Below are 7152 nucleotides of genomic sequence, written 5' to 3' on the forward strand. Positions count from 1 at the left end.
AAAAAAAAAAAAAAAAAGAAACCTTCCCTCCACTCCCCACCCCTGTCCTCAGAGGGTTTTAAGAAGGTCACAGACTGTCACCTGGGCTTGATTTTACTTCAGATGACACCCCTTTCCCATGCTTTTTCCCCATGCTTTCTGTCTCTTGTGTTCTTCTCAGAATCCCTACCAGGCAGGCTATTGTCTGTTCATACATGCGTCTATGGCATCAATAACTCTTTTAAAAAACATATCCCCCAAAATTCGTCTTAGTGCCCCACATGAGGTCTTAAAAATCAACATGAAAGAGACAATGAGTTTGTGTAGACTCCACCTTTTGCCATCTCAGCTGCTGTTCTACCAGGTCCCCGCAGCATCCTCTCTTCCGTGGTAAACCCCATAGCTGTTTCAGTTTCCACTTCCTTTAATAAGCCCGAATCTCAACTGTCTCTAAAATACTATGTATCTGATCTTTTTATTTCTGTCCAAAGAGTCTCAGACGGTGTGACTGAGATGACTGAATTCATATTTTAAATTACTTTAGAGCAGTGGATGGGCATAGTTAGCTTACAATAACTTTCTCCATTTTCATTTTTAAAAATATCATTACTGTCTTCCAGTATAAGAGCAGATTGCTGTGCAGATTTCCTTTCTTCAAATTCTAGGCTTCTTCAAAAGGCAGTGTTTTCACAGCTTTGCAAAGTGTTAGTGATGCGATGAATGGTGGAGTCCTCAGGGGAGGCCTTACCCTGCCTTAGTGTTCTCGTGATTGCAACTGCGGTCAGAGTGCCAATCTCTTGTGGTTGGTTTGACTCCTTTCTCTCCCCACAACTGTTCACATCTGGGTCAAACTAAAAATCATCCACTGGAGAATGTCTTCCAGGCCGAGGGCTGCTCACTGAGTCCTCAGAGGAATCTCTCTTTGTCCCTCTCGGAAGTAGCCATCTTTGTGCCTTGGTGCATTTCAACATTCTTCTTCCTTCCTCCTTTCTCTTAGCTCTGGTTTTTGATAACTCACTGGCATTTCTCAGGAGAAGTTCATTCCCCTTTTCATTTTCATGACAGTTGGACTTCTATTTGTTTCTCTTTCCCCACAAACTAATGGAGTTTTTCTTTCTATGAAAGTTGAAAGGAGATATAAAATTTTCTATCTTGAAAATTATTTTTTTAAAAAAGTGTCCCAACCCTTTGCCTCTCCATCACTGCCTTTAGCCTGCATTGACCTCGGCATGACCCAGGAAGTGATATGAGAACAGCATGGCACTCATACCAAAGCACCTCTAACTAAAAATAGCTTACAGAATTTATTTTGTTACTTTTATTTAAATTTAAAATTAAAAGAGCATGAACAAAGAAAGTATCATACTTGAACATGTATGTTCTCTTCTGCTATCCTTTATTGCTACAATGAGTCACAGACAGACAAACAAACCAAAGAGAATCATCAGGAACTGGGGGCAACTAGTTTCTCTAATATAAACTTAAATTTTAAAGAGGGATGTCTTGAACCTTCTCAGAATTTTTGCTTCCAATATTTTATTTTACTTACCTATCTTAGTCAAGCATAAACTAGCAAGAGTCACATGATTTTTTTCAACCAAATTAATTCCAAGGTTACAACGGAAAAGCACTGATTATATAAGGACAAGATATTTTAAAATCCTTTTTTGTATGTGTAAAACCTAGTGTACCTGACCCTATGCCAATATACTTTGGTAATATAGACTTGTAAGGAGAAACACTGCCACCTATGTGCCTAGCTCACAAAACAATGAAACTGTTCAATCATTTCCTAAAAGAGCTCAACAATATAAGCTAGGAATAGCAAAATAAAAATTGGCTATTGAATGTAAAAGATTGTAACAAGTGCTTTGTTTACCTACTCAGACAGAGCAAATGTTTGCTGTTGCCATTGGAAGACTGTTGACATCTTTGATAGTTAGGGTCCTGTCTAAGGAGAAGAGAAAGTAATAACATGAGAGCCAGGTTCTTTCAGGCAAGCACTATAGGGTCAGAGGCAAAGACTTAGAGAGTTTATTATTTTTGAAACAAAGATCCAAGTCCCCGTCTGTAAAGCTGAGTATTGCTTGGTGTGATAAGCACCTTGGGAGTACACTTGCTGGGGACTTGATGTTCTTGTGGGAGCAGAATCTTCATAAGTGCCTAAAAAGAATATGGGTTGATTTTAGGATTACTGGGACCTAGGGGTGGGGATGGAGATAGCATAGTTGACCTCAGTAAAAAAAAAAAAAAAAAAAAAAAAAAAAAAAAGTAAGGCATCCTTGTGGCTCCTTTAAAGCCTCATACCCTGAGTGAATGTGTTCAAGGACAGAGACACCCAGAGATCATTCACCAGTAACCAGCAGGCTCTATTGTTACACAGTGAGCAAAAATCTCATTCCAAGAAGGTTTCTTGATGTAGATAGTGTGTTAAATCCCTAAATTTGTCATGCTGAGGGAGGATTTCTGAAAGTTCTATGTCAGCTGGAGATGCTAAGGAAGATCTTGATTTTAAAAAAAGAGAGAAACCAAACCACCACCCAACAACAGTATAAATCCCCAATTAAACACAGAAACCTGTTAAGGTGAGAATTCTAGGTAAAAGGGGAGGTGAAAATAGAATGCAAAGCTTTTCAATATTTACCTGGCAGGGGAGATACCATGATCAGGAAGGTGGTTTTCCCAGGGCAAGGATTACCCATTGCACTCCGGATGTGCTGACCCCTTCCATTTCCCCAAATGCAGGAAACTCGACTGCATAATTTATGGTAGTGGGGGACTGCGTTTGCTCTCTCCCCTGAAATTAAAAAAAAAAAAAAAAAAAAAGCTTTTCATAGGACAAGTGATAGTGATGCTTGCATGTGGGATAGAAGTGATTCAGTGTGTAAGTGTGCTTGTGAACACACACACACACACACACACACACACACCTGGCCACAAGCTTAGAGTATTTCTCATTGAGGGTTAAGTATCCATTTGAATTGACATATCTGAAATTTACTGGAAATATTAACTTTAATAATGTTATCAGTAGCTTGAATGGATGTCACTGTCTTAGCTATATGAAAAATTCACAAAGTTCAAGTTTAGATAAATGTTCAGAAAATTCAAATTGTGTGTTCCTTGTTTAAGAGACACAGGGTATCTTCACAGAACACAGAATCCAGTTCACTCTACCTCCATCCTCTTCCCACAGCGTCGTTTCCCCATGATCCTCCTCCTCCCTCTCCTGGCTGTTCTAGTGATGTGCACCTTGGTCTTGTTGGATTTCTGGGCTGTGACTTGTCGCAGAAAGCTTGTTTAGCAGAAAGACATTTGTGCTCCTGGGCCAAATGAGAACTTCCCCTTCCTAGTGTCTGAAGGACAGAAGGGACCTCAGATTTCCCCAAGGCACAATGACTGCCAGATTCAGAAGTCTCATGGCGGAAGAGTGAACCAACTCCTGAATACTGCCTTCCGCTTGTCATATGTGTGACGTGATTCATGTGTTCACACACTTACATAAACAAACATACAAAAACTAAGAATGAAGGGGTGGGGCTCCTGGAGCAGAAAGTGCATTAATGTCTCCTGAATGTTATTTTCCTACCTTTCCTGTATATGTTCTTTCTAGTGAGTTCTCTACAAACTGAGCCATCTCAGCACACTAAAACATGTGTCTGCCGAGTGTCACAGGGCACTCTGCTTGTTAGAAAATGTCCCTCAGGCTGGGCGGTGGTGGCAAACGCCTTTAAATCCCAGCACTTGGGAGGCAGAGGCAGGCGGATTTCTGAGCTCAAGGCCAGCCTGGTCTACAGAGTGAGTTCCAGGACAGCCAAAGCTATACAGAGAAACCCTGTTTCGAACGCCCCCACCCCCAGAAAAAAAAAAAAAGAAAAAGAAAAGAAGAGAAAAGAAAATGCCCGTCGGAAGCTGGAACCGCGTGGGAGAGGAAAGCACACAGTTCCTCTGCCAGAGTGATCTATGTGCAGTCAGTGATGTGCACGCCCCAGCATAGGGGCTCTCCCACGGTGCGGACCAATACACACACACACACACACACACACACACACACACACACACACACAGAGGCACTGGCGCCGCAGGGATGCCTTTCCTTTCCACCAGCTTCCTTCCCGTCCCCTGCCGCAGTGTTTTCCTGCTTCCATGGGCTGCACAAGTGTTTCGCCTCTCTTGTGACTCTGAGTTTCTATGAAGAGTGAAAAACCACGGGAAGAAAGCGGAAGTTCCCCGCAAACGCGGTGAGTGGTTTGTGCTTGTTTGTGCGAATGTGTTTCTGAAGCAATATTTGGGGGCGGAAGGAATGCCCCGCTACAGTGACGTCATAGAAGCGGAATGCGAAAGGAAACCCGCTTAGCAGAGCTGCTTCCCCATCCCCCCTTCCCCCCCAACCCTACCCACCTGGGCTCATGGGAGCAAGCTCCTGTGCTGGTTCCTGTTATCCTCATCCCAGGACGCAGCACAGGGGACAGTCTGGTTGGCTCCAAAAAACGCACAAGAGGCCCTTTCTTAACAAAAACTGACCCAGTGCGGGAATACTCTTTGTCTGTCATTCTTTGAGATTATTTCATAAAAGATCAAGTCTCCAGCTTCAGGGACCATATGTGCGTGCAATTTGGGCAATGAGCAGCTGTAGGGAGAAAGGAATGAATGGGTTTTTGGACCTCCCACCTGCTGTGAAGGGTTATGTCCCACCTGACACTACCTTTAACTACACTGTGGGAGGGAGCCCAAGGAACTCATTGACTGATAAACAAATTCTTCTTAAGTATAATATCCTGTTGATTTTTTTAATTGGATACTTTATTTATATTTCAAATGTTTTCCCCTTTCCAGGTCTCCCCTTCAGAACTCCCCTATCCCATTCCTCCTTCCCCTGACTCTATGAGGGTGCTACCCTGCCACACACACCTTCCCTCCTGGCATTCTCGACTGGGGCATCGAATATCCTCAGGCCCAAGGGTGGTTCCTCCCACTGATGTCCAGTAAGGCCATCCTCTGCCAGCTATTTGGCCCAAGCCATGGGTCCCTCCATGTGTATTCTTGTTGGAGGTCCAGTCCCCAGAAGCTCCAGAAGGTCTGGCTGGTTGACACTGTTGCTCCCTCCATGGGACTGCAAACACCCTCAGTTCCTTCAGTCCCTTCTTCAACTCTTCCATCAAGGACCCTGCGCTCAGTCCAATAGTGTGCTGCGAGCATCCACCTCTGTATTTGTTAGGCTCTGGCAGAGCCTCTCAAGAGACAGCCATATCAGGCTCCCTTTAGCAAGCACTTCCTGGCATCTGCAATATCGTCCTGGTTTGGTGATTGTATATGAGATGGATCCCCAAGTGGGGCAGTCTCCGGATGGCCTTTCCTTCAGTCTCTGCTCCACACTTTGTCTCCATATTTCCTCCTGTGAGTATTGTTCCCCATCCTAAGAAGCACTGAAGCATCCACACTTTGGTCTTCCTTCTTGGGCTTCATAAGGTCAACGACCCATTGTATCCCACTGATTTTTATATACTGAAAATATACCTCTTGCTTTAGCTCATACTGTCAGCTCTTTCACGTAGTTAAATAGAAATTGCAGACCCTGTTGGGTCTGGGTTCAATCAGAGAAGATGCGGGAATACTCTTTGTCTGTCATTCTTTGAGATTATTTCATAAAAGATCAAGTCTCCAGCTTCAGGCACCATAGGAGGCCCTAGGGAGTTTAGAAGTCTGGTTGGGTGGAGGGGATGGCTGGAGGGGACATCCTCATTGAGACAGAGGTGGGGAGGAGGTATGGGATAGGGAACAATTGGAGGGTGGACTGGGGGCTGGAGGTAGGGTAATAAAATCTGGAGTGTGAAATAAATAAATAAATAAATAAATAAATAAATAAATAAATAGACAAAAAATAAAAATGCATCATGAAATTTTCAGGTACACAGATGGAAATAGAAAAAATCATCCTCAGTGAGGTAACCCAGCCCCCCAAAGACAAATATTGTATGTATTCACTTACAAGTAGTTATTAGCTGTTAAGTAAAAATAAAGAATTATTAGATTATTCTAATACTGTAGAATGTTAGCCAGTGGCATGTGTGGCTGTTTGGAAGGTTGAACGATAATCTGCACAGTTTTGGTTTTGAAATTAACCAGGACTTGGGGGACTAGGAGGTGTATAACTATTATATATGATATATAAGTTCTGTATGTAGAAGAATATTTTGCTGTAAAAGTTAAATGTACATGTGTTTTATGTATAATACATAAGTAAACTTGCATAGTACACATGATCCTGATAAAAGGGTTCAGAAGCATCTGTTCATCATATTTAAAGCATATATGTTATATATTTATATATTTTGCTTAGTTTTTGTCAATGTGACCCAAAGGAGTTAATTGGAAAGAGAGAACTTCAACTGAGGCATTGCTGCCATCAGATTGGCCTGTGGACATACATTCCTGTCAGGCATTTTCTTTTTCTTTTTTTTTTTCTTTTTTTTAAATTTCCTTTAACTTTTATTGCATTATGATGAGAAAAGTTACATGATTTCAATTTGTCTGAATTTGTTAACATTTAAAAATATATTTTAAGTAAGTAGAATTAAATCACATTCTTCTTTCACTTTTGTACCCCAACTCCTCCCAGAGACCCCCTCTTCAATACCTCCAATATCTTTTTTTTTCATATTCCTTAAAATTTATAAAATATTATAGCAATAAAATTGAGTAGTATAAAAGTTGTTTCATATAAAACAACAATGAATTTAACAGTGTTATGTAGATGCTTGTCTACAGCAATACTGAAAATACATACATTTTTCTCAGTATAAATTTTAAATAACTCCAAACATATTAACTATATATTTCAAAATAATACATCACTACTAGTATTTTTTTAAATGAACATAAATATATAAAGTCTTTTTGTTTGTTTGTTTTGTATTTAGTAGAGTTTAAAATCTTGGCTCTTATTGTGGTACAAGCCCAAAATAAGAACAATTTTTAGACATTGGATTTCATTGTAATAAGGCTGTACTTCAATGACCCTCAAATCACCGAAGGATTTTACCTCCATCATAGCTAAGCTGAGAGTTGATAGTTCTGCTGCACTGTTGCCCGCGCAGTCGTCTCTCCGGGAAGAAGACACGCGGACACTAGGATCCTTCTGCAGCAAACGTTTATTGCCCTCATCCAGAGGGA

General features: G+C 41.3%; 1 non-coding gene across 1 annotated transcript; it reads left to right on the forward strand.

Moving 5' to 3' along the window:
• The first annotated feature begins 2615 nt into the window (after positions 1–2615).
• Positions 2616–2779, forward strand: LOC116097354. The gene has a single exon (XR_004121378.1). It is a non-coding gene; the product is annotated as a U1 spliceosomal RNA (small nuclear RNA).
• Positions 2780–7152: the final 4373 nt, after the last annotated feature.

Source organism: Mastomys coucha, unplaced genomic scaffold (assembly GCF_008632895.1).
Source record: "Mastomys coucha isolate ucsf_1 unplaced genomic scaffold, UCSF_Mcou_1 pScaffold18, whole genome shotgun sequence".
Classification (NCBI taxonomy): Eukaryota; Metazoa; Chordata; class Mammalia; order Rodentia; family Muridae; genus Mastomys; species Mastomys coucha.